The sequence below is a fragment of the Bos grunniens genome, chromosome 14, assembly GCF_055505025.1.
Source record: "Bos grunniens cultivar Pamir isolate PY7600 chromosome 14, Bosgru_T2T1.0, whole genome shotgun sequence".
Classification (NCBI taxonomy): Eukaryota; Metazoa; Chordata; class Mammalia; order Artiodactyla; family Bovidae; genus Bos; species Bos grunniens.
The window spans coordinates 71,022,572-71,048,743 of NC_141178.1; the positions used below are offsets into that span (position 1 = coordinate 71,022,572).

At 51.9% G+C, this 26,172-nt stretch overlaps 1 protein-coding gene across 1 annotated transcript in view; it reads left to right on the top strand.

The window, feature by feature from the left end:
* Positions 1-26,172, top strand: part of LOC147359662 (uncharacterized) — a 223,481-nt gene that overhangs the window by 54,174 nt on the left and 143,135 nt on the right. The window contains exon 10 of the mRNA XM_086335656.1: positions 13,030-13,490. The gene's annotated coding sequence lies outside the window, so the exon portion shown is untranslated. The remainder of the gene's footprint in view (positions 1-13,029; positions 13,491-26,172) is intronic.

Sequence of the window (26,172 nt, forward strand, 5' to 3'; positions counted from 1 at the left end):
GCAAAGCACAAGACCTGGGCCTGCCTCCAGGCATGTCCTCCTGAGGTTTAAGAGGGGGTCCAGGCAGATTCAGATCAAATGCACACTCCTTTCGAAGGGTCCCATGACCTGTGTGTGCTTGGTACACCTTGAATTACCTGAAGGACAACACTTTCTCATCCTTAGCTAATTTGGAAAATGAATGGAAGGGAAGTCCCTTTGAATTTCTGAAAGTGTGAGCAACATGTCCGTCATTCAGGTGTTCTTGGCTGCTAAGAAATCATTTTGGTTAACTTTCAGTTACTGAGATGCTGGGGGTGGTAGTAATAGCTAATATTTATTGGGTGCTTTCTGTGCGTGAGGGACCTGCCATGGGCTTTGCTTGGATCATCACATTTTATCCTCCCAGCAGCCTTATTAAGTAAGTGAAGAAAGAAAGTGTTAGTCACTCAGTCGTGTCCAACTCTTTGGGACCCCATGGACTGTAGCCCACCAGGCTCCTCTGTCTATGGAATTCTTCAGGCAGTAATACTGGAGTGGGTTGCCTTTCTCCTCTTCAGGGGATTTTCTGATCCAGGGATCGAACCTGGGTCTTTCGCTTGCAGGTAGATTCTTTACCAGCTGAGCCACCAGGGCTTTATTAAGTAAGGGCAGGTGTTAATTTCTGAAGGGGAAGCTTCAAATTGCTAAAGGTGCTGCCTGATGCACATAGTGAGCAAGGAGGCACGATATGGGAGGGCTGGTGTGATTCCAGAGCCTGGGTCTCCAAGGGGGATTCCCTTCCAGAATCTCTGTGCATCTCTCTGCTCCACTCCTTCTGTGAATCAGTGATTCAGCGTCGTTCACTTTTCCTTTGGAGTCTTTCAGCCTTCTCTCCACTAGAAGCAGTTTCCATCATTCTGGCCGAGCACAGTGCCTAACACAGTAGGTTTACAGTAAATGTCCAGTGGATGAGTATCCAGGGTAGATGTTAACTGAGCACCTACTAGCTGCCAGGCCGCAGTGGGGATGGGTTCTGGAAAACGAGGAATTTAGGGATAACATAGTTGTTTTCCTCAAGCTGCTCACTCACAGCTTTGTCATGGAGAAAGCCCGGGTACAAGTGACAGATGCTCCAGGCGGGACTCGGGCCTTGGTGAGAATAAGGCCTGTGTGCTTTTAGAGCATCCCAGATGTCCATGTTGGGTCACTGTGCCAAGAACGAGCGGGCCACAGATGACAGGCCTGGGATTTGAATCAAAAAAGGTGTCTGCATTTATGCTGTGAGAGCACTGGGGAGGGGGCAGCAGCGGATTTAGCTGTGAGTCACAGGGGGATGATGAGAAGATTGGAAAAGGCTGCACAGCAACCGAAAAGGCTTTGCAGGATGAATAGAAGTTCACTGAGAAGACTGAGCAGTTGGAGGGATGGCAGGAGCAGAGGCCCCAGAGTGAGTCAGTGAGTGACCTGTCCAACGTGCCCAGACACAGGGTGGCTGTAGCTGAAGCTGCAAGTTTAAGAGCTTGGACCCTGGGATGTCAATCCCAGTTCAGCTTATTATTACCTGTGTTACGGATTTTGTGGTTTTGTCCATATACCAATCTGAGGTGTGTGCTGCCTCTGACCTAGAAGACAGTCCATAAATATTAGCCATGGGCATTCTCTTCAGCCTGACTGTGAAGCAGTGAACTGTAATCCTGCAGATTTGAGACCAAGAAGTGATGAGAAATGTCACGTGACCCTGTTCATCCTCCAAAGGAAGGTCCTTGCCCTCCTCAAGGCTTGTGCCGCCATGCTGCTTCCGAGGGGTGGGCAGGCAGGAAGCAAGACCCTGAGCATTAGGAGCTCAGCTTGGGGCTGGCCCAGAAGGGCGCTTGGTAAGGGCAGCCCCCTCACTCCCTTCCCAGCAGCAACCACTCATACTCTCATCACTTTATCTCAAAGGCCTCACACTGAAGAGAGAGCAGTCAGCCCCTAGGAACAGGGCTTTTCCAGTGAGTCCTGTGGCATCCTGGCATCACCCTGGCCCCACATCACTGCATCACCCTGCATCACTGAGATGCAGTAACCCTGTATCTCTGCATCACGCAGCATCACTCTGCATCTCTGCATCACTCTGCATCTCATCCTTTATCACCACAGCCCTGCATCATTGCATGACTCTGCATCACCATGACCCCACCTCACCATCACCTTGCATGTCTGCCACCCGAGGGACCTGTAGAGTAGACCCCACTCCAGCCTGTGGTGGACCTTGGAGGTCTGTATTGTGGTGATAAGACCCTAGGTGATTCTTAGGCCCACTCAGGTGTCAGACCCACTGGTCCAGAGAAATCTTTTGTGAGCCTAGTACTGAAATTTACACAGTGAAGGCATTTGGTAAATGTGGAGAGATTCACATACACCATCCCCAACAGCAGTGTGTGTGTGTTTTGCTGTGTATGATGTGTATGTGTTGTGTGTGTTGTGTGTGTGACATGTATGTTGTGTTGTGTGATGCTGTGTGATGTGTGTGTTGTGTGTGATGTATATCTGTTCTGTGTGTGTGATGTGTATGATGTGTATGTGTTGTGTGTGTTGTGTGTGTAGTCTGTGTGATGTGTGTTGTGTGTGTATGATGTGTGTGTTGTATGTGTTGTGTGTGATGTATATCTGTTCTGTGTGTGATGTGTGTGTTGTGTGTGTATTCTGTGTGTGATGTGTGTGTATTGTGTGTGTGATGTGTGGTATGTGATGCGTGTGTTGTGTGTGATGTGTACGTGTTGTGTGTGTATTGTGTGTTGTGTGTGTGATGCGTGTGTTGTGTGTGATGTATGTGTGTTGTATATGTGTGATGTGTGTATTGTGTGTGTGTGATGTGTGTGTTGTATATGTGTGATGTGTGTATTGTGTGTGTGATGTGTGTGTATTGTGTGTGTGATGTGTGTGTTGTCTGTGATGTGTGTGTGTGGTATGTGTGATGTGTGGTGTGTGTGTGATGTGTGTGTTGTGTGTGATGTGTGGGGTGTGTGTGTGATGTGTGGGGTATGTATGTGATTGTGTGTGTAGTATGTGTGTGATGTTGTACTTGGCTTGCCATGAATGCTGTGATACCATTCAGTTTGCACGGAGCTCTGGAGACTGAAGTTCCCCAAGTCAGGGTTTTTATCTGGACTGTGATTCTGATGTGTTTTTAACACCTTTGAATTTCTACTGCTTATTTTCCCTCCTTTTCTGTCTGCCTTCCTTTCCTTCTCCTCAATCACGTTCATGTTCCCCATGCATTCTGTCTCCTGACCCCGGATGCTGGGGTGTAAGTGGGGTTTGCCTGCAGCGTTCAGGGGAAGGGGAGGAGGGCTCTAAGCTGCTCTGCCTGTCCGGATCACTTGTGGATGCTGTAAACCCCTCCCCTCCTCCGCAGAGCACTGGTGATTCAGGGGATCACTTCCCACGCCTCCCTCCTTGTCTGGATTCTTGTTCTGTCATCTCTTCCTCCTGCCCCACCGCCTCCACTTTGGACTTTCCCAGTGCCCTCTGGGCAGGCAGCTCGCTGCCTGGGTTTACTTCGTGACATGTGCCCCTGTGACTTGAAGGAAAGACCTTTTCTGTGAAAGTCAGAAGTGCATTCCGGAGTCACAAGCGTGACCTCTCCGGAAGCCCAGCTAATCCAAGTATTAAGAGGAATTGGAACAAAGGTGATGACTGAGGGATGTGTATGATAGGATGTGGGGGAGGGCAGGCGCAGCAGGGCTGCTGGGTTGAAAGCTGTGTCTTGAGGAAGGGAGTCCCCAGCCCTGAGAGGCCAGGACCCAAGTCCTAAAGTGAGGCCAGGTTTTGCTGTGACGATGGATCTGGAGGAGGCTTGTAGTGCAGTGGTTTGAGTTCAGTTCCACTTCTCGACAGCTGCATAACATCAGGCGAGACGCCTACCTGTTTGTTGTTCAGTCGCCAAGTTGTGTCCTACTCTTCGCTACCCCGTGGGCTGCAGTGCACCAGGCTTCCCTGTCCCTCACCACCTCCAGGAGTTTGCCCAAGTTCATGTCCGTTGAGTCAGTGATACCATGCTGATGTTTCTGTAATTTGGGGATTTGAGACCTGTCTCTGGGGATGTGAACATTAGCGGGGATTAAATGGGAGAATTAGAAAGGCGATCAATAAATGCCAATCTCGTCTTCCTCCTTAATTGGAGCGTCACTCCTCCCCCTACCCTGAATATCTTTTTTACTTCTTCCCAACTCACTCACCTCTCAGGCTGCATGTGATCCATCCATGAAAACAGCTCCAGTCTGGCATGGAGCTCCCCAAGGTCCTGGAGCCTGCAGCTTGTGGACTCCGTCCTTTCGTTGACTATTTCTCATAGCCCCGTTGCTTTAATGAGATTTGAAGCTCTTTGCAGACACGGTCCCACGTGAGATCTTGAGTCTCCTTCAAAGTTACTCTCTTGGAGAACACATGCTCCCTAGATCTTCTCTTTGTAGTTTTTAAGGGTAGATCCCACTGTCCGGTAGAGACTCTCTCTAGTCACTATTGGGGGTTCGGTTCCATGACACTTTGCCCCCTTTGTTCATGGGATTTGATTAACAGTTGGGTCCTTGCTGACCTTTCCCTGAGGTTCTTTGTGGGCAAAAGCAAACAAAAGGAACTTTTAAAAGAACTTTGAAGGTTTGTCATTTGTACAAGGAAAGTGTTCCTGACTTTCTCAGCTCATTTCAGTATTTTAACCACCTTCAGGCTGTGAAGGAGCATGGAGGTGAGCTGATTAAGTGAAAGGTTTTCTTTTATCGAAAGAAAACCTATTACGTGTAAGGGCTTGAGTAGATTAATTCTAATTCTTCCCCTAATTGTGCAAGGCAGGACCCGTTTTGCAGGGAGGCATGTGGATTCAAAGAACTGAAGTTCGAGGTTTCACAGCTGTTTGGTAATCACTGGAGCCCACCAGGCTCCTCTGTCCATGGCATTTCCCAGCAAGAATACTGGAGTGGGTTGCCATTTCTTCCTCCAGGGGATCTTTCATAATTTGGATCGAACCCAAGTCTCCTATATTGGCAGGTGGATTCTTCACCACTGGGCCACCAGGGAAGCCCCTGATCTGGTCTAGTTAGTGAAAAAGAAGGCTGTTGTGAAGTAATCCTGGAGATGTGTAATCAGGACACCTGTGCCCCAAAGCTGGTGGCTGTGTCATAGGACAGCCTGTGACCAGTGTCCACATTCCACCTGGGTGAGTGCTGCCCCCGGTTTCTCTGGGATCATCTGTCTTCTCACCTGCAGGTGGGGAGAAGCAGTCAGGCATCAGTGGTTTTGGGGGAGACCCACCTCCCCATTCCCACCCTGTCATCCCTGAGCCTGGTGGGAACAACGTGATGGACAGACATCCAGCTCTGATGAGGAGCTGCCTGGAGAATCGTCTTGTGGATGACACAAGAGACACGTACCTCGGGAAAAGAGAGAGACCCACTGACAGGGCATTGGGCGGGGGTGTTCTGGTCAATGGATATTGATGCCTCCGAAGTCTCCATTGCCTTTTCTAGTGATCAGACTCCCACCCTCTGCTACTTTGTCTTCCAGAACCTGTCACCCTGCCCCCAGTCTTTCCCACCATATAAGCCTTCTACAGCAGGGCAGCCTTGTGGTTAGGCAAAAAGGCCGTGGGGGCTGAGTGCCTAGGCTCCCATCTCAGGGTCTCTGACTCCACGCGTGACTTTGGGTGAGTGACTTGCCGTGTGCCAGCATCCTCGTTTGGAAATGAGTTCCTCCCTCACGGCACTGTTGACTTTACCCAACATAACACAACCAGCATCCTTGGAGTGAGCACGCAGGAGATCAGGTTATTACCTGCCCCTTGGGCCTCCAGTCACGCAGCCCTCTGACCGTGGCCTCGCACCTGGTAACTTCAGGAGCAGCTCCTCCTGTGCCCAGCACCCTCCTCTCAGTTGAGATTTGCTTCTTACTCTGCATCCCACAGGTCTTAGCTGGGCACCTTGGGCAAGTCACTTGACCTCTCTGGGCCTTGGTTCTCAGCTGTTCAGTGAGGAACCAGATTATTCCCAAGGTTTCATGTGCTCTGACATACTGGAACCTCTCCCATTCACTGGTTCAGCCTCTCCTTCTCTGCCTAGCACCCACTAAGACCCCAAGGGAACTCGGACGTCACCCACGTACCCAATTATGGCCATGCACTGCCTCTGCCTGTTCGCATCTCTGGATCCCTTGGTGTGTAGCCTGGAAGCTCCTTGAAGGCAGGAATTCTGTCTTTCTTGGTTGATGTGATTTCCAGCTCCTAGCGCCATGCCTGACATCATGAGCATTCAGTGTACAGTTATAATTAATCACTTACTATTCCAGCCAGTGTTTCAGTAAACGTTGAGTACTCCAGGGCTGTGCAGGTCTCTGCAAACCTGGCTGAACCCAGCATCAGAATTTTTAAAGAATACCTGTAATCAACATAGGTGGAAGTATTAATGTATGCATGCTAAGTTGCTTCAGTCGTGTCCAACTCTTTGTGACCCTATGGACTGTAGCCTGCCAGGCTCCTCTGTCCATGGGATTCTCCAGGCAGAAATACTGGAGTGAGTTGCCACTCCCTTCTCCAGGGGATCTTCCCAACTCAGGGATTGAGCCTGCATCTCTTATGTCTCCTGTATGGGCAGGCGGGTTCTTTTGGCAGGCGGGTTCTTTACCACTAGTGCCACCTGGGAAGCCCCAAAAGTATTAACACTTGGCCTTAGAAAGTGTGATGCAGAAAATGTAAGACCCTCCCTCACTTTATTGAGTGGGTTGGGGTGCGGTCTGCACCTCCCAAGCAACCGTACTAGCTGATCAGGGCTGTTGAGGATGATGCTGGCCTTCTGCTGAGTAGAGAGCCTCCGTAGGCAGGTCCGGCCACTAAGCATATTATATACAGTTTCTCCTCCATGTATGAAGCCCAGAGGACATGCGTTTCAATTCCTCGTTTTCATTCAGCAGATGAGGAAGCACTTCCAAAGAGCCTAAGGGCTGTGCCCGTGGCTGTCGAACAGCTGACCGCACTGGGACTCACACCCTGGTTTATCTGGGCCCCCAAGCCCCCATCCCCTGAATGAGGAATCAGGTGAATGAATGCCAGGGGGTGGAGGAGGCAGGGGGTCGCGTGCTAGAAGGCTTGGGAACTCCAAGGCAGCTGATCTGCGTTACCCCAGCACACACTGGAGAGAAACCGAAATGAAGCAAAGGTAGAGTCTGTCAGCAGTGGGACAGCTGCCACTTGCCCTGGGAACAAATCTCCTTGATTTATCTGCCCAGGCTTGGGCAGGCTCCAGCTCTTGGGATATCACTGAGAAATGACACGGACACGGCTAGAGAAATTGCCACCTCTCCCTTCCTCAGAGAAAGACGAGGCAGACACCTGCTTGGTAGCATCAGTGTTGAGGAACGCTGAGGGAGAGGGCTGGAGGCCAGCTAAGAGGGTGGGAGCTTCACTGACTGGCTCCTCCCCTGGGGACCTGGTCCCTCCTCCCCACAGCTGCCCCCTCGGCCTCCACTGACTGTTGGTGGAGAGTACTAAAATCAAGCCTGTGACTGATCGCTGCTGCAAGAGAGGGGAAGACAGAGAGAGACCACACACACAGAGGTGCAGAAGCAGAGAGAGGGCATGACACCCAGCCAGACACGCACCAGGAGATGCTCTGGCTCCCACCAGGGACTATGCTTCTCTCTGGTTGCTAGTGCCAGGGGCTGCCTGACCCAGCTTTGCACATCCCTGTGTCTGCCAACCCTGATCCCTGAAGTCTTCCTGTTCCCAGAGCACCCCTCTGCACACCCCATATTTCGGGGATGATGGCTTTTTTAGTTTTTTTATTTTACTGATTATTATTATTTTTAAAAACTTTTTATGTTTTTGAAATTATTTTTATGAAAAGTGAAAGTGTTAGTTGCTCAGTCATGCCTGACTCTTTGCAACCCCATGGGCTGTTGCCCACCAGGCTCCTCTGTCCGTGGGATTCTCCAGACAAGAATACTGGAGTGGGTTGCCATTCCCTTCTCCAGGGGACCTTCCTGACCCAGGGATTGAACCCAGGTCTCCCGCACTGCAGGCCAGATTTTTCACCATCTGAGCCACCAGGGAAGCCTGTTTTTATATAGGGGGTTAGCTGATTAATCATGCTGTGATAGTTTCAGGTGAACAGCAAAGGGATATGCTTGTATCCATTCTCCTCCAACTCCCCTCCCATCCAGGCTGCCCTGTAACATTCAGCAGAGTTCCATGTGAGGCTAGTGTTTAGAAAGATGCTCTCTTGGTGTTGGGTAGGACATAGAGGTGGCAACCTACTCCACTACTCTTGCCTGGCAAATCCCATGGACAGAGGAGCCTAGTAGGCTATAGTCCATGGGGTCACAACGAGTCGGGCATGACTGAGCTACTTCACTTTCACGTTTCACTTTCATGCATTGGAGAAGAAAATGGCAACCCACTCCAGTGTTCTTGCCTGGAGAATTCCAGGGACGGGGGAGCCTGGTGGGCTGCCGTCTATGGGGTCGCACAGAGTCGGACACGACTGATGTAACTTAGCAGCAGCAGCAGCAGCAGGACACAGAGGCAGGCTGTTTCTCAGTTTTCTTTAGCATGTTCACTGCCAGGTGGGTCGGCTGTTGGAAATACCTAGTGGGGAGGGGTTGTCAAGAACCAGATGACCTATTTGGGCCTGATGGAGGCAGAGGCTGAGAGGAGAGAGACTCAGGCGGCAAGAGAATTGGCCTGGGGGCTGTGTTTTCTTGTGGGGGCAATTCCCTGTCAAATTCCATGTCACCAGCCCGGGGTGCTTACTTGTGAAGTGTTCCCCTGAGCGCCCTTCCCAGGGCAGGGTCAGCTATAAGGCAGCAAGGCGTGAAAAGACACGGCAGGGAAACCTGGAAGGGTCCGTTCCCAGGCCTGAGGGGCTGGTTCCACGTCTTCAGTATTCGAGCAAACGTGCTTTCACAGGAAGCATTAACAAAGGTGTTAGTTAACTTTTTAAAGACGTATTTATTTGGCTGTGCTAGGTCTTAGGTGTGGCATGTGGGGTCTAGGTCCCTGACCAGGGATGGGACCTGGGCCCCTTGCATCGGGAGTTCAGAGTCTTAGCCATTGGACCATCAGGGAAGTCGGCTAGTAAACTTTTATTGAGGCTGCGTGCATTAAGAAGCACACGTATCATAAGTATATAAAACAGCTTGAGAAGACATGCAGTGTAGCGTCCAGTGGGCACTACTGAGAAGCCCCCTCCTGACCACTTCCCGTCACTGTCGGTCCCTTCCCCCCTCACTCAGATAAACCTTGTCCTGACTTCTAGCAGCGTCGATTAGGTTGACATGTTTATGTTTTTAATATAAATAACATCACAATGCATTCCCTTATGTCTGGATTCTTTCACTCAAAATTACATTTGTGAGATGGATTCACAGGCTGTGTGCGGTTGTAGGTCATTTTCATGGCTCTGTATATTCCTCTGTGTGTGCACACACGTGTGTATATGTGTGCTTGTGTGTTACGTGTACGTGCGTGTGTGTTTAGAATCCATTCACCCAGTGGCAGGCATTTGCGTAGTTTCCAGTGTGCGTGGCTGTTATGAGCGGTACTGCCATGAACATCTGACAGATTATCTTTTGGTAAACGCGTACACATTTCTGTGAGTTTATGCCTAAGCGTGGAATATGTAAAGCATATACTCAGCTCTAGTGGATTATGCAAGACAGCTTCCCAAAGTGGTTGTCTCTCTTTCTTCAGAACGTCTGTGCACCAGCTTGTATGGATATTCCACTTCCCTATTAAGGCCAATCCTGGGTATTGCCTGTCTCTTTTATTTTGGCCAGTCTGTTACAAAAAGAGGAAATGACCTGAAAGGACTCACCTGGCAGAGGAAATGCAAATGCTCCCCAGGAGAGGAGGGCTGCTGTGTGTGATGGTTCTAGAAGCCGGGGTGTGCAGCGCCCCGCATCCTGCATTCTTGCCGGTGGAGACCGCGGTGGGGCTGTCTTCTCGCGAGAACAGCAGCGCTGCCCCTGCCCCGTGTCAGGGACCACCGCTCGGGTGCAGTAATGCCCAACAGACCATGAATAACTCTTCCCCAGGTGACAGAGCTCTAATGCACCGGACCCCAACAAAACAAACTTGGCTTCAGATTTGCCCGTGGGCCTCAGTAAATATTTAGCAGACTGTGTCCCCTCCTTTCCTTCCCTGCCGTTCACTGGGGCTGGTGCCGTGAATCCCTGCTTCCCTTCCTGCCGTAAGCAGCCCCTTAGCTGACACGACTCCGATCCTGACTTGCTGGTGTCATGCCACTCCTGGGCTGGCAGCTCTTGGTAGTTTCGCTGTGGAAACCGAGCAGGAAAGATGGGTGAGTGGGAGGGGCCCTGCGACAGACTGGCCTCAGCTTGACGGCGGCCACCTCCCTTTGATGCATGATATAAGGGCTGACCTTGAGCTCTTCGTGTGTGCCCACAAACATGGTGATTTGTGTTGATTCTTTCATGTCAGCATCACAAAATTCTCATGAAGTGAGTAGTTGTGGTTTATTCCCATTTTACAGATGAGGAAACCAAAGGTTAAAAATATGTCCCCAGAGAAACCCAGCCAGTAAGTTTGGCAACTTGACCTCAAACTCTAATGTTTAACCCGCTCTCCTGTGCTTTTGTCGTGTGCTGTGTGTGTGCTCAGCTGCTGAGTCGTGTGCGACCCTGTGAACTGCAGCCCACCAGGCTCCTCTGTCCGTGGATTTCCCAGGCAAGGATCCTGTAGCAGCTTACCGTTTCCTCCCCCAGGGGATCTTCCTGACCCAGGGATTGAACCCACATCTCTTGCATTGGCAGATGGATTCTTGACCGCTGAGCCACCTGGAAAGCCACATACGCTTTGTCATAGGGGCTGATATTTAGACATGTAAGCTTCCTTTTGAACCCATCTTTCTCTTGGGTCTAAAGGCTGTGTCAGGTAGGTTTACATGGAACAAGAGGAGCTCACTCTGTGACCCCTGGTCACTCAGGACTACTTAAGGGCTGAGGATGGATGCCCTTTGTCATGGTCATGACAACAGATGGAAAAATGACCCTCAAAGATGCCCATGTCCTCGTCTCCAGAACTTGTGACAATGTTACTTACATGTCACAAGGGACTTTGCAGATAAGATTAAGGCTCAGGGCCCTGAGACAGATTATCTTGGATCATCTGAAAGGGCCTAGTGTAATCTCCTTAAAAGTAGAGGAGGGAGGCAGAAGAGTCAGAGGAGATGGGATGATGGAAACAGGGTCTGAGAGATGCTGTGATGGAGGCAGATGGAGGAAGGGGCCACTGGCTGAGGAATGTGGGTGTCCTGTAGAAGCTGGAGAAGACAAGGAAATGGATTCTTCTCAGAACCTTCAGAAAGGAACATAGGCTGCCAACACCATTTTTATCTCAGTGAGACCTGTGTTGGGCTTCTGGCCTCCAGAGCTGCTGGCTCATGCTGTGTTGTTTCACACCACTAAGTATTGGAAAGTCTGTCATTACAGCAGTGGTTGCTGTTGATTATAATTGGTGTAATGGTCAAGCTCATGGGCTTTGGAGTCAGGCTGCCTGACTTCAGATCCTTGTTCTGTGATTTTTCTAGCTGTGTGACCTTGGGCAAGTGGCTTAAGCTGTCTGGGCCTCAGCGTTTTCATCTTTAAAGTCAGATAAGAGTGTTCTATAGCACATGTTGTTGAGGTGAGGATTAAATGGGGATTCTATGCATGTGAAGGGCTTCCCTGGTGGCTCAGTGGTGGAGAACCGCCTGCCAGTGCAGGAGATGTGGGCGGATCCCTGGGTCAGCAAGATCCCCTGGAGAAGGAAATAGCAACCCACTCCAGTATTCTTGCCTGCAGAATTCCACAGACAGAGGAGCCTGCCGGGCTCCAATCCGTGGGGATGCAAAAGAGTTGGCATGACTTAGTGACTCAATGAGAGCAACAGCAGTGCATGTGAATTGCCTGGAAATAGGTTTTACCCATGGATCAGGGTGCAGACTAGGAAGACAGATTGTCTGGCCTCAGAGTCAGGTTTTACTCTTACTAGGTGTTTATGACCCTGTTTCCTCATCTGGAAAATGAAGGGAGGAGTCCCAGGGAGGTTGGGGATGTATTAGATGGGGGCCAGAGCTTGAAGCAAGGTGAATAACTGCTCTTCCACAAGGGCAGTTATTGTTATCATCGGTGGGCTGCTGGCTTTCTGGCCCCAAACCCTAAGCATTGTGGATCCGTCTGCTTATCAGTTATCTTTAGAGTAATTCGAATATGCTGGGTTGAAGTCCTCTTGGTCCCCCCTTATAGCTAGAATAGTACTGGGTACCTGGTAGGCGCTCAGTAGTTGTTGAATGAATGAATGAAAAAGGAAGAGGCCCCAAGCTCTGCCCTGAAGAGGCTCACAGTGCAGGAGAAGCCCTGGAAGGATGCCAGGGCTTCGTGGTTATCTTTAAAAAGAAACAAAGCAGAGAACTACTTCCTACCAGCTGACCCCACACCCCCTCAGCTGGGACCTCTGGGCCCTGCAGGGGAGCCCAGGGCTGTGTGCCAGGCCTGCCTGTGCTGGTAAGTCCCCAAGCCGGCTACCTAACCCTTCTGGTACTCACTGTCCTCCTCTTTATAATGGGCGTACTTCAGCCCCCCTGCTGCCCTTGGGTAGTTCCTAAGGAGGAACCCTAAGCAGTGAAACTCCATTCCCTTTGCAAGAGGGCTTTGGTGCTGGTGGGTGGTGACACTCCCCGGCCTCACCTGTATTTACGTGTCAGAGCTGCAGGGCATTATTTTTAGTGAGTTTCTCTCTTTGTCCATGTGTGTGTGTTAGTTGCTCTGTCGTGTCTGACTCTTTGTGACCCAGTGGGCTGTAGCTCGTCAGGCTCCTCTGTCCATGGGATTCTCCAGGCAAGAATATCACAGTGGATTGCCATTCCCTTCGCCAGGGGATCTTCCCAACTCAAGGACTGAACCCTGCAGGCAGATTCTTACTGTCTGAGCCACCAAGGAAGCCCCTTCTCTCAGTCCATTAGGTCAAACATAAGGAAGGAAGAACAATTGCTGCTCTGGGTCCATGATTGTAACGAGATTAGTTTTTCTCCTTCTCATCCCCAGGCCTGATCTTTTGACCAGAAAGGAATTAAAAAGAAGGTCCCGCATGATGGCTGCACCTGTCAGCTGCAAGGAGCTTCCTTTAAGGATCTTCTGAGTCTTGTGGGTAAACTCCAGGAGTTGGTGATGGACAGGGAGGTCTGGTGTGCTGCAGTCCATGGGGTCGCAAAGAGTAGGATGCGACTGAGCGACTGAACTGAACTGAACTGAGTCTTGTGGATTTACAGCGATACTCAGCCGCCTGCGTGGGGACTGATGCTGGTGGAAGCAGGCTCTCAGGGACACACACCGGCCACACTTCTGGATGCTCATGGTGGTTTTAGGAGGGCCCTGGCTGAGCACCTCATGGATTCCTGCAGCCTGGATGAAGACAGGAGACAGAGGACCGATGCTTCCTGCCTTTCTCACTGACGGGAATGTTCAGTTGGAGCTCTGCCAGCTCCCCTGGGGGCTGCCTCTGAAACGTAAGACCCACATCCTCCTTGAGCAGGTATCTCCCGCGTGTTCGGTCTAGCACACACCTGGGCTTCCGGTGCTTCTGCCCTGGCTGGTGGGAGAGGTCACCATCGTGCAAATGGCTCTATTCTCATAGCTGGGAACCAAGAACCAGGTGTCAGCTGGGTGCCTTGGAGCCAGAGGATTCTGGGCTGGAATCTGTAACCCACATCCACCCAGTGACTTGAGGACAAAATGACTGCTGGGTTCCTTGCTTCCCTCTCCTCGGTGGGGGTGACGTGTCATCATCCTTCGTAGGATCGGTGTTGAGGATCCCAGAACACTTGTGTGCGAGCGGCCAGCCAGCATGGTACCCGGCACACAGCTGACGCCCAGCCCGTGATGGGAGTGTTACTCCTGGTTGGAGGGAGGTTGTTGCTTGGGCCTTGGAAATCTTTCTGAAAAGAGCTGGTGGCAGGGAGCTGTGCTGGCCTTTGAACTAGGCCCTGCTGGCTGGCGTGGACAGTTGATCAAAGGTCCCAGGTCCCAAAGCCTGTGGGAGGGCTGAGTGCCTGGCTGGCAGCAGGCGAGGGAAGGGAGCCTTGTGTCCGTGTGAGGGAGGCGGACCAGGAGACAGAGGGTTCTGGTGGTTCTGCAGCTGACAGGCTGTCCAGACCCGGCAGCTGTGACGCTGATGACTGAGGGATGTTGCCTTAGTGTTGGACTGCCCAGAGGAGAGTGGCAGCTCTAATAGCCAGTGTCCCGTGCGCTCAGGTCACCTGGGGTTGCCTGGCACTTGCCTGCAGAGAAGGCATGTGGGGTGGGGCCTGGGGTTCCGTTTTGGTTGGGTTCCCGGTTCTGCTCACGCCCCGTGGTACTTCTCAGCTTTCCCTGACCTTCTTGTGGAAATGACGTCCCTCTGGTTACTGCCCACTGTCCCAGCCCACAGCTCCTCCCTGTGTCGAAATATTATATCCATCTATGCAAGGTGTTTGATTTCTTGTCACCCTCCCATCCTAGGAAGTCGTCCGAGGTCGAGAGACATGTGTGCCTTGCTCACAGCTAAACATGCAGTGGGCCCCTTATTCACTGCATCGGAGTTGATCAGATCAGATCAGATCAGAAGCTTTTCTTTCAGCTTCTGTGAAAAGGACAGACGGAAGGGAGGCATGGTTTTTGAGCATCTGTAGAACTTAACTAGCCCAGTAGTTCCACTGGGTGGGCAGTGGTGTGCCCAGTTCACAGCTGAGAACTTTGCCCAAAGTTATATATCCAAGAGAAGGCAGAGGAGGAGGGTGTGTGTGTGTGTGTGTGTGTGGCATTGCTGCGATGGAATACTCTTAGGGTCCCTAGGTCTTTTTTGTCATCTGGAGAGACAGACTATTAGTATGAACTCTGTGCCCCGCCAGGGAGGAGGCTCCTGGTCCTCTGGGACTAGGTGTGATGGAACTCAGTGCAGCCCTGGAGGTCTGCTGGGAGGAATTGACAACACAGCCTGACAGGTGCTCTGTTCACTGCTGCCCATGGCCAAGCAGGGCAGGGGGAGGAGTCACCCTGGGAGGGGGCTCTTGAGGGCCTGGGGGGACTTGGAGGCTTGGGAGGTTTGGCTGGTTTTGCAGTGGCCATCAGAGCTGCCCTGGGGATGCCAGGCGAGTGTGGACACCCAGGCACAGCCCTGGCCCTTCCGGTTTCACCATCACACCCCCTCTCGTCTCTCCTGCCATCTCCCCCCACCCTCTCACTGCAGATCGGCGCCCTCGCTTATCACACAGCCTGCAGCCCTGCTTTTTTCTCCTTTTATCAGCGACTCCCTAGAACAACCCCATTGTGGTGGTCTGGGGTTATCTCAGGCTCCTCCCAGGAGGGGGTGGAGGGGCTCGGGTACCCGAAGGCACAGAACGGTCGCAGCGAGAAGTGAGGTGTTCGCTCCCCCTCCCCTCTGGCTGCTCTGAGCAGATGCCCCGTGTCTGCAGGGTTGCTGCACGCTGTGGGCATGGATGTCCAAGTAATCGCCATTTGTTAAGCCGTGTCCTGTGCAAGGCACGTGGCAGACCTTACTCCGTTCCAGCCCCAGACCAGACCCACGGGGTCGGCACCGCAGTGATCGTTTTTGGTGCCCGAGTAGCTGGGGGCCCAGACTGGCGAAGCAGGTCTCCCCAGGCTCCACAAGCGGGACCGGAGTACAGTTGTCACTGATTGCAGAGCCTCGGGGCCGTCTTCCTGGGACTGAGCAACACAGCTCCTGCTCCCTTCTTGCTCCCCGCCCCCGCTGGCAACCATGTGAGCTCGGGCAGTTCCCCTCTCTTCTCTGGGCCTTGCTGCCCTCGTGGGTAGGGAAATGTCTGATTTCTAGCCTGAGTGCAGAGGCAGCAGCACTTAGTCTGGGATGACAAGTGTCAGCCAGGAGGCTGCTCCCGTGGGCCCTGGACCGTCAGGCGCTCGGTGGAGGTGCTGCCAGGCCCGCCAGCGGCGGTGGTGCCGATGCTGCCGCCAGAGCTGCCATTTCCTGGCCCACATCGGCTCCTCCAGTTTTTCCTTTGCAATCGAGTGGCCACTTCGCATTTCTGCTTGGCCTGATCAAGATCCCCTAGAGGAGGGCATGGCAATCCACTCCAGTATTCTTGCCTGGAGAATCCCATGGACAGAGAAGCCTGGCGGGCTACGGTCCATAGGGTTGCAAAGAGTCGGACATGACTGAAGCGACTTAGCTTGTGCATACACAGCCTCCTCATCGCACAAGTCTGTCTTTAGCTTCTTGGAAGAACCCGTTTCTCTTTGAGCCCTCTTATCCTAGGCTGCTGCTAGAGCAGGCCTGACCTTCTTTTTTATTTTTTTTTCAAATTTAATTAATTGATAGGCCCCTGTGAGGATTGGAGTCGAGGGAGAGGGTCTGGGGTCAGTGCTGCCCCCTACATCCACAGACACCCCAGCCGGCATTCCTGTACATGGCTTAGTGACCTGGACCTTTCCTCCATAGCGGGGCTGGCCTGGGCCCCTGGGGTCTACCCAGGCTGAGTCTAGACTGATCCCAGTGAATAGCCAAGGGGTTGCTTAGTGTTTATCAATGCCTAATCAGTCTTCCAACCCAGGGAAGTGGGTGGCACCCCACCTCTACACGTGAAGAAACTGAGGTTCAGAGAGATCCAGAGAACTGCCAAACTTGTCTCAGGAGAGTGGAGAAGCTGGTATGTACCTGCCAATAAGTCACTTTTAGCCTCCCTGCTTCTGCTTGACTGGTGGTTCTCACGCATGCAGTGAAGTGTACAAGATGCCTCTAGCTTACACGGGGAGCGGACTTTAAAAAAAAACATTTTATGTTTATTTTCATTTGAATTAGAGAAAGAGCATGCCTGTGATTTTGCAGGTATTACTGCTTAAGACGTATTAATAGTTACGAAAGTTGGGAAGAGGTCAGTTTGGCAAAAAAGTTAAGGTGGCAACACCTGGACGCAGCCCTCCTGCAGGGAGCTCAGTTTAGAGCGCACATCCTTGCTTCCACTGCTGGCACTTGGGCTGTGTGGCTCCGGCCACATCACGGGAGATAAGGGGTCCCCCAGACTGACCGAGTGGCTCTGTGTCCCACCTCATGCCAGTTGTGATGTTCAGTCCACCGTGATCCTCCCTAAATCCAGAAGATTCATGATGAAGTGATTGCACAGCTCAGTCTGAAGCTAGACTGAAAACGAAAGGAATAGTGAATGATAGTGCTGTAGAATCCTGTAATTCTGCTTGAATCGACAGTGACTGCTGATCTTGGCTCTGCCAACTGTATTCTATTTATTGAGCACCAAAGTTTTCAGATCAGCTCCTGTATTACTCTCTGGGATTGGATTATGAAATAGTAAATATTGCTACATGCAAATCAGTCGAAGACTCATTCACTTTTTTTTTTTTTCCCATTCATTTCTCCTCAGTAAATAGGGGATAGTATTACCTACCCTGTGGGTTTATTGTGAGAATTAAATAAGAGACTGTATTGAAGGGATTACTCAGTGCCTGACGTATGATCCTCACTCAGGGATTCTTAGTTAGAAGATCAAAACATACAGACCTACGGAAATAAAGACCATTGAGGATTCATGAGTTACTAACATTGAACATTAAATTTAGTTCTGACTTCCTGGTTAGCGCAACATACTGAGTCTAAATCAAGGTTTGGCAAATCTTTTGTTCCAAGGGCTGGGTAGTAAATAGTTCAGGCTTTGTGGGCCGGACGGTTCTGTCGTTACTAGTCAGTTCTGCCTTTGTGTCTGGAAAGCAGCCATAGTATGTAAATGAAGGGGCATGGCTGTGTTCCCATAAAACTTTATTTATAAGAACTAGCAATGCACCTACAGGCTATAGTTTGCCCCTTGGTCTCAATGAAAGAAACCTGTTTGTTTTTGAAAAGGAGAGACTCCTCCTGGATCATAAACACTGAGGAAACCTTGTTACAAGATGTAGTCTTTTGTATGAGGCTTGTTAAGCAGCATATGGATGATAGGGTTCTCATTCACACTCTGGGTTCTCTTCCCGTGTGGACAGCAGACGTTTGTTGAGGGCTTACTGTGTCCCAGCCTCTGAGGCTGACCCATAATAAAACCCACAGACATGTGCATTTTGGCAGGGAGTGCTGTGTTAGCAAGGGGCCATCTTGCTGGCTCTTTAGGGTATTGTTTTTCGTGAGCTCCTTAATGTTTTATTCTGGAAAACATCAAAACTGTACAAAAGTCAAGTATCATGAATAGGGTGTCATTTCAGAGGAGTGTGTTCAGTGTTGGATGCCTTGTCCAATCCTGGAATTCCACACAGGCCTCCATGCTAATTTCAGTGGCAGGCCCGGACCCCAGGATCCTGCCTCTTAGGGTGGTGGGGATCAGCTGGGACATTTTTGCCCTCTTTTGGCAAAGCACTGCAGTTTTTGGGAGACTATGGTTTTGGAGCAAGACACAGCCAGGTTGTGAAGCTTTGCTGTTTTACAGCTTTGTGACCTTGCTGTGGTTCCTAAACCTCCCTGAGCCTCTTTCATCGTCCGCAAAGTCAGAGCATCATGCCTCAGAATCTCGACTTCTTACCAGGGTTTTTGCTCTTCCACTGTCAGTTCCTCCTCGTGGGAGGACAGAGGCTGCTGGCCTTACCCCTCTCTCCTCCCAGGAAACCCGGTCCTGGCTTTTTCAGCTGGAGCGTGGGGTGTGAGAATGGCCGTGCCCTCCTCCTGGGTGAGCCTTTGGTGTAAAAAGGCTTGAGGAAACACTGGCCTGCGGAATTCCGAAGTTAATGAAGGGGGCAGATTCCAGGAGAGTCTCTGTTTGACCTCTCACCCTTTCTCCAACACCCTGTTATCCCTGAGCGCATTCAGAGGCAATGGAAGGTTTATAGCCGCTGCACAAAGAACTCTCACGCAGTGGGGCAGGACCGTGGCCATGGCCCCTGGAAGCCAGGGTCAGGGCGTGTGAGTTTGAGCCTCTTCCCTGGTTAACCTGGTTAATGAGAAAGGCTTTGAGAGTAACCCAACAGGGCAAGGAAGGCCATGGTGAGGGGAAAGAGGGGCAGATTTGAAAAAGTTGGGGAATGATATTCAATTTCTCCAAAGGAGGGCCTTAAAATAAAAAATGGAGCTTTTGTTTTTTTTCATTATTCTGACATTAGAACCCATACAGTCTATTCACTTAGGACTACTGGGGTGGGATAAAGAGAACAGGGTTGTTTGTTTGTTTTTTTTAATAAAAAAATTACTAAAAAACATTTATATTGGAGTATAGTTAACAATGTTGTGATAGTTTCAAGAGGACAGCAAAGGGCCCCAGCCATACATATACATGTATCCATTCTCCCCCAACCCCCGCCACCCCCCACCCCCAACTATCCCTTCCCCATGAGGAAAAGAACAGGTTTCTGTGGGTGGTTGCAGTTTCAGGAGCTGTTCTCTACTTCTGCTTTTGAGAACTTTGTGAGAAAAGGCTTCAGAGGCCAGAGCTGGGCAGTGATGTGCGATAGCTTAGGTGTCGGAGGCCAGAGTCCCACTCTGCCTGCGTCTGCAGCCCGAGGACTTGGGTGACTGTGGTGGGCCCATGAGGAGCTTCAGGGTCTTGGCTGTTCGCTTGTTTTCCCGTCCTCCCCAGCTCGCTTCCCGCCCGCCGCCTTGCTGGCACTCTGGTGGCAGGGGAAAACTTGGTCCCCCTTCTTGTAAAAGTGTCAGCCACTAATATCTGGTTGTGTAGGGCAGTTGCTGGCAATGGGTCTTTCCCTCCCGTCTACCTGTCTGCTACTCTCTGTGACTCCGCACCGGCTCGGGGTTTCTAAGGAGAGGGCTCGGCTCCACCTAATTACCAGGAATGGCCCTGACCCTCCCCTCCTGCCCCTGTGGAGGCTTATCTGGCTCCAGCCCAGAGCAGCTGCTCTCAGTGAGGTCTCTGAGTCACTCTGAGTTTCAAGACTGGGTTTAGCAGGTAGTTGAGGACATAAACAAATAAACATTAGCCAGGACAAGCTTCCAGCCCTCTGTTCAGCCAGGGGCCCTGGAAGCTCCTTGTTGCACGTTCAGGGACTGTGAGAATGGCCCTGATGGGGACATGCTGCAGGAGGATGATGGGGGCATGTTAGAGAACCTGGTGTTTGCTGGCTGTGTGGCCTTGGGTAGGATGCTTGGCCTCTCTGGGCCTTCCTTGCCTCCTCTGGGAAGCTGGTTATCATGAAAATGAGATGACCTGAGTTGTAAAATCTGGCCGGAGGTTAGTCACCCCCCAACCTCAGATCCCAACACAGAGAAAATCCTGGACATACGACAGCTTTGAGAGGCAGATTGCTTTTGAGACTGCCCTGTTTTCCATGCCACTCTTGGGACTTCTCTGAGGTTCCAGCTCCTCATCTTTTAATGAGGGGGCGTTCCTAGCCTCGTGCCCCTCATGTGCTTGTTGAGAGGACCTATGAGTCACCTCTGGGAAGGTGCCCGAGAGCTGGGCAGCCTGGCCGTGTCTGGCTGTGCTTTTCACGCCGGTTCCCCCCGGGAGGGAGTGTGGTGGGGGCGGAGGCCACTCTGTCCAGCACATTCCTTAGGGCTAAGGCCAGGCGGCTGTGGACCACCGCGTGCTCAGGACGCAGGCAGCCCCGCCTCCCTTTAAAGTAGCGGAGCCCTGGGGGTCCTGTGGGTGCCCCCAGCTCTTGCTCTCCTCCGTCCTTCTCAGTGACTTGCTGGACCTCAGAATCTGCTGAGTTTGGGGGTTTCTTTGTGTCACGTGTATCATCCAGGTCTGAAACACAGAACGAGAAGCCACAAAGGACCGCTCCACTGCGGCCCTGTTCCCACCCCCAGGATTAACCAGTGGTAAATGAGGAGGCATGTTTGGTTTGAGTCCTTGCTTTTGTATATATTAGGAGAAAACTAGAGATAAAGTGAATGTTGGTGGGGACTCTTCTTCCATTCTGTTTCCTTCCCTTCATAGAAGTACTGCTCTTCTGAACTTGGGCTATAATAGGTCACCTTCTTATGCATGTGTGCATGCTCAGTCGCCTTAGTTGATTCTGACGCTTTGGGACCCCGTGGACTGTGGCCCACCAGGCTCCTCTGTCTGTGGGCTTCTTCAGGCAATAATACTGGAGTGGGTTGCCATGCCTGCTTCCATCACCTTCTTATACTTGGATTACAAATCTATTTGGAGGGCATTTGGAGGCACGCTTTGTATATTTGAAATTCTCGTGGAAGTGGCGTAAAAGTAGGGGTGTGATGGCTGCAGTTTGCTTCACCCCACTCCCTGTGTTATGTTGGTGATGCCATTGCTGTGTATGTTCCTTCCTGCCCCCCATGATGGATTTTGGGTTGTTTGCAGGATCAGGGGGCAGCCCTGGGGTGAGCTTCCTCGCACACATCTCTGGGTGCACATATGGGGGTCCCCAGGAGGATAGGGCACAGCAAAGGGACACTTTCAGTCTTGCCAGAGGTTGCCACGCTGCTTTTGTCGGAACTGTTTGCCTGGTGTCTCCCTGGGAGCCTGTGCACCCCCTTGGCGGGGGCGGGGGCGGGGGGTTTGTGTGATGTCCTGTATCTCTATGGTAGGTTACGCTGTTACCGCAAGAGCCTTGAGAACTGGAGGAAGACAAAAAAAAGAATGCCCAGCTGATGCTTGTGGGGTTCATGGAGCCACCCCTGAGTCTTCCTTTGCTCCCTAGCACTGAGTCCACATGGCTTTGAGGTTTCAAGTTGACACTGCATTTGAACTCAGATAGCCCTGGCGTTTTGCATCCTCCTGAGGGTGACACATCAGTTCAGTTCAGTCCAGTCGCTCAGTCGTGTCCGACTCTTTGCGACCCCATGAATCCCAGCACGCCAGGCCTCCCTGTCCATCACCAACTCCCGGAGTTCACTCAGACTCACGTCCATCGAGTCAGTGATGCCATCCAGCCATCTCATCCTCTGTCGTCCTCTTCTCCTCCTGCCCCCAATCCCTCCCAGCATCAGAATCTTTTCCAGTGAGTTAACTCTTCGCATGAGGTGGCCAAAGTACTGGAGTTTCAGCTTTAGCATCATTCCTTCCAAAGAAATCCCAGGGCTGATCTCCTTCAGAACGGACTGATTGGATCTTCTTGCAGTCCAAGGGACTCTCAAGAGTCTTCTCCAACACCACAGTTCAAAAGCATCAATTTTTCGGCACTCAGCTTTCTTCACAGTCCAACTCTCACATCCATACATGACTACCGGAAAAATCATAGCCTTGACTAGACGGACCTTTATTGGCAAAGGAATGTCTCTGCTTTTTAATATGACGTGTACTTCGATAGAAAAAATACAGTAATGGTGAAAAAGAAAATTAGGGGAGATTCAGGCTCAGACTTTGGTATGATGAGGGGGTGAGAGAGGATTATGGACACGACTGGGTCTGGCGTTCTGTGCTCCCAGGTGTCTGGAAGAGAGAGGCATGAAGGGGAGGACTCCTCTCTTGCTGCCTGGAGAAGTTTTCCTGATGCCCCTGTCGTTCAGAGTGTGGGTCTTGTTCCCAAACGGTTCTGTCAAGTGGTCAGGTCTGGCTTGGTGGGCATAGAGGGTGTCCGTGTGTAGACACTGATGGAACAGTGCCTGCGTGTTTATTACGCTTTATGGTTACCATGTGCCAAGATCGAAATAATCCTCCCAGCCACCCAGCAGGTAGAAATGCTTTCTGAGTCTCATGTTACAGGTGCGAACGCGGAGGCTCGTGTTCAGACACCCAGCGAGTAAGGCTGCAGCTGGGATTCTGAGCTTTCCTGGGATCTTGTTCCCTAGGCTGCCTGCTCCCTGCCCCAGAAATGTCAGATTGCATCGCGGGAGAAGGAGTCCCAGGTGGACAGAGGGGGCCCTGCGGGGGGCCTGGCTCTCCATGCCTGATGGAAGTGACACTTGCCTGCTCTGTTTGCAGTCCCTGGTTCTCCCCGCCACCGTGTCTCCGGAAGTCATGACCCGCTGGCCAGCACTCGGGGAGGACAGCACAGGAAGCTGTACCCAGCTCTGCTGGCCTGCCTGCGGGTGCCTGTCAGCCCAGCTGCCACAAGGGAGGGGGGTGGAGTGGGCAGGATGGGTGGGGAGGGGAAAAAAAAACAACACAAAAAACCTACAGCAAGCAAACAATTTAGGTCGTGCAGTGGACAGACCCCTGGATTGTTGTGAGATGACTCAATGACCAGACTGGGCTCAGGAAGCCTGGGCTGCAGAAAGATAATGTGAAATCTTTGTGGATTTTTTCCGGGAGTTCTTGCCCTTTTAAAGGATTTTGTTTTCTGCGTTATCACCCTGGGAATCCTGGCTGTGGGGTTTTCTAAGGCAGGGGTTTATGGAGAGGATGGGGCAGAGTGGGGGAGGGGGAAGGGGAAGAGGAGGATGGGGCCGGAATGGCCACATTCCCCATCCAGCTCCTTCCGGATTCGGTTTCTCTCCCAGGAACAAGGGGCCAATTCACGTGGCTCCAGTGGCCTCACTGGCCTGGAGTTGAGCCCATGCCTTCTAGTGACTAAGGAGGAAATGCCATTCCACTTATCCCGCGGGCCCTGCGTCCCTAGGCCATTCTCTATCGTAGCTTTGTGTCTGCCTCATCTTTTTGGCATTTGCCTCTTTGCTTTCTTTTTCTGGGTAATATGCTGAGGTTATGTGGGCTATGATTCCACAAAGCCCCACCAGATTTCCGTCTTCCACACACAGTTGCTTTCGGGTGACCTGGGCTTCTTGTGTTGAAGACGGTCGGCACCTCTCCCCGCCCCTGCTGGTCTTGGCTCTTCACCCGGCCGGGGGGTCTGCAAGGCCTCCTGGCTTTCCCGGCACAGGGGGCTTCGTCCTCTGTGGTCCGAGGCTCTGTGCTCTGTTCTCTGGTGCTTCTGCCATGTGGGTCCCTCTCTGCTGGGAGCCCAGGAGCATTCCTGGTGGGAGGACGAGGCTTTGGCTCACCTTGTATTCAAAGCCCTCCACGCGGGCCAGTCCATGTTTGCTGATGAATGTTGACCTCTCCAGACCCAGCTGTGACCTTTTCAAATTAAAGGGGATGGGATCCTGCGGGCCGCATTTCCCTCTGTGCCTCGGGCAGATAATCACTGGTTAGAAGTGGGTATCTGCTGTGTTCTCAGGGTCAATCCTAGAAAGACATGCCTCACCTTCACTAAATCAGAGGAAACAACAGGAAAGCTGAGTGTGTGTGTGTGTGTGTGTGTGTGTGCACACACTCATTTGTGTTTGACTCTGCGACCCCATGAACTGTAGCCTGCCAGGGTCCTCTGTCCGTGGGATTTTCCAGGCAAGAATACCTGAGTGGGTTGCCATATCCTACTCCAGGGGATCTTCCTGATCCAGGGATAGAACCTGGGTCTCTGTGTCTTCTGCATTGGCAGGGAGATTCTTTACCACTTGAGCCACCTGGGAAGCCCCTTGAAAATAGTATAAAAGGTGTTTAATAAAATGATGTGACTTAGAGTGAGGAGGCCTGCTTTGTTACTTATGAGTAGGTGACGCTTGACTGAGCATTTCTCTGAGCCTCAGTTTCCCCACCTGCAAAATGGGAGCAGTGCTAGAGCTACTCCCCTCCAACTGCGCCCCGCCGCCCGCTGCCCCCCAACACACACACACCCTTGAAGGATGGCTTCCTGAGCTGGCACTTGCGTGTTTAGTACAAGGAAGGAGCTCTCTGGGGAGTGACCCATGGACACTTTTTTCATATATGAGCTCAGCGGGTGGGATGGACCTTTCAGAACCACCAGGGCTCTGCTAGGGGGCCTGGCGTGCCGGGTAGGTATAGGGGCCTAGGAGTGGGGAGGCCTGCATGTTGCAGAGCCAGGCAGTGGGCAGCCCCTGCAGAGACACAGTGACCAGGCATGTGGAGAGGAGGATTCTGAGGAGCTGTTTGGCCAGAGGATTTTGGAAGCAGACAGAAGCAGGGCCCTCCACACTCTTTCTTGTAGGATTGCTGGCACATCAGACCTGCAGGGGCCATGGTGATCCCCGCGGGTGGGATTCACTGTGCTCTGCAGTACAAGAAGAGGGGGGGAGTCTTTCTCATTGAGGGGAGGCGGGGAGGTGCAGGGGGCTCAGCCCCAAGGGCTCCACACACATTGTGTCCAGCTTCAGGTCAGCTCTGCTCCATTAGGGTCGGAGGAACAGGTGTGGGTGTCCTGGCTGTATGGAGGGGTGTCAAGGGCAGGGGGAGAAGGATTGGGGTGGTGGGGGCCGGCAGGGGGTGGGCATGGAGTGATGAGGACGTGCTTGGCAGGGTGACGCTTTGGAAAGCTGGTCTGTTTCTTAGCACAATTCTTGCTCTGTTGCCTGGGCCCCTCTGAGCTTTGGTGTCGTGATCTGCAGACTGAGGGTAGGGACCTCCGTTTTACGGGTAAGTGGGAAATCCTGACCTGAAATGGAATGGAATGTAGGTAACCAGCTGATCCCTCCCTCTTTTCTTCACTCTTCTCTGTCGCCTGACACTCCATGAAGCCCATACCAGTCAGATCAGCAAAATTGAATGCCTTCCTGATCAGAGCTGATGTTCATCTAGTGTTTATGAAGTCCTGGGCAATGTGAAACAGACCTCATCTGTTATATGATTTAATTCCTGCCGTCATCCTAGGATTATAGTGCCATAATTGGCCCCCACTTCACAGATGAGTAAAACTGAGGCTCAGAGAGGTTGAGTACAGTGTCTGAAGCCACACAGCTAAAAAGTGGCTGCATTGGTATCCCAGCCGCAGCAGTCTGGTTCCAGAGCTTGTGCTAGTAACCACTGTACTAGCCTGCCAGGAGGAGGGAGAAACTCTGTCGGGGTGTGCGTGTGTGTGTGTGGTAGAGGGCCTTAGACATCATTGTGAGGCATTCCTGTGTTAAGATGTTAGTGGGCCAGGCTTGCTTGCAGAATCTCTGACAAATACACCACAGAAGATGGTTCTCAAGGGCTGGGGATGTGGGCTTTACCCGGTAGTTAGTCCCAGGACCTTTGCTGGGAGAGTCTGGGGAGGCTGGGCCTATGGACCCACCCGCTTCTGCATCTGCTCTTCACGGGGGACGCAGAGGAGGCTGGAACCACCTGACCTCCCTCCCTGGTCTCCACTTCTGCCCAACCCCTCTCAGGAACGTCTTCTGGTTGACAGCTGGGGTCCTTTGTTCTGGACATGGTTTTTTCAGATCTGTGTTAGTTGAGTGGATCTAAGTGCACCTGTAACTGGGGACACCCCCCTCTCCCAGGAATGCTGCCTCCTACCGGAGGGCCCCGGACCCCCACAGCAGAGTACTGT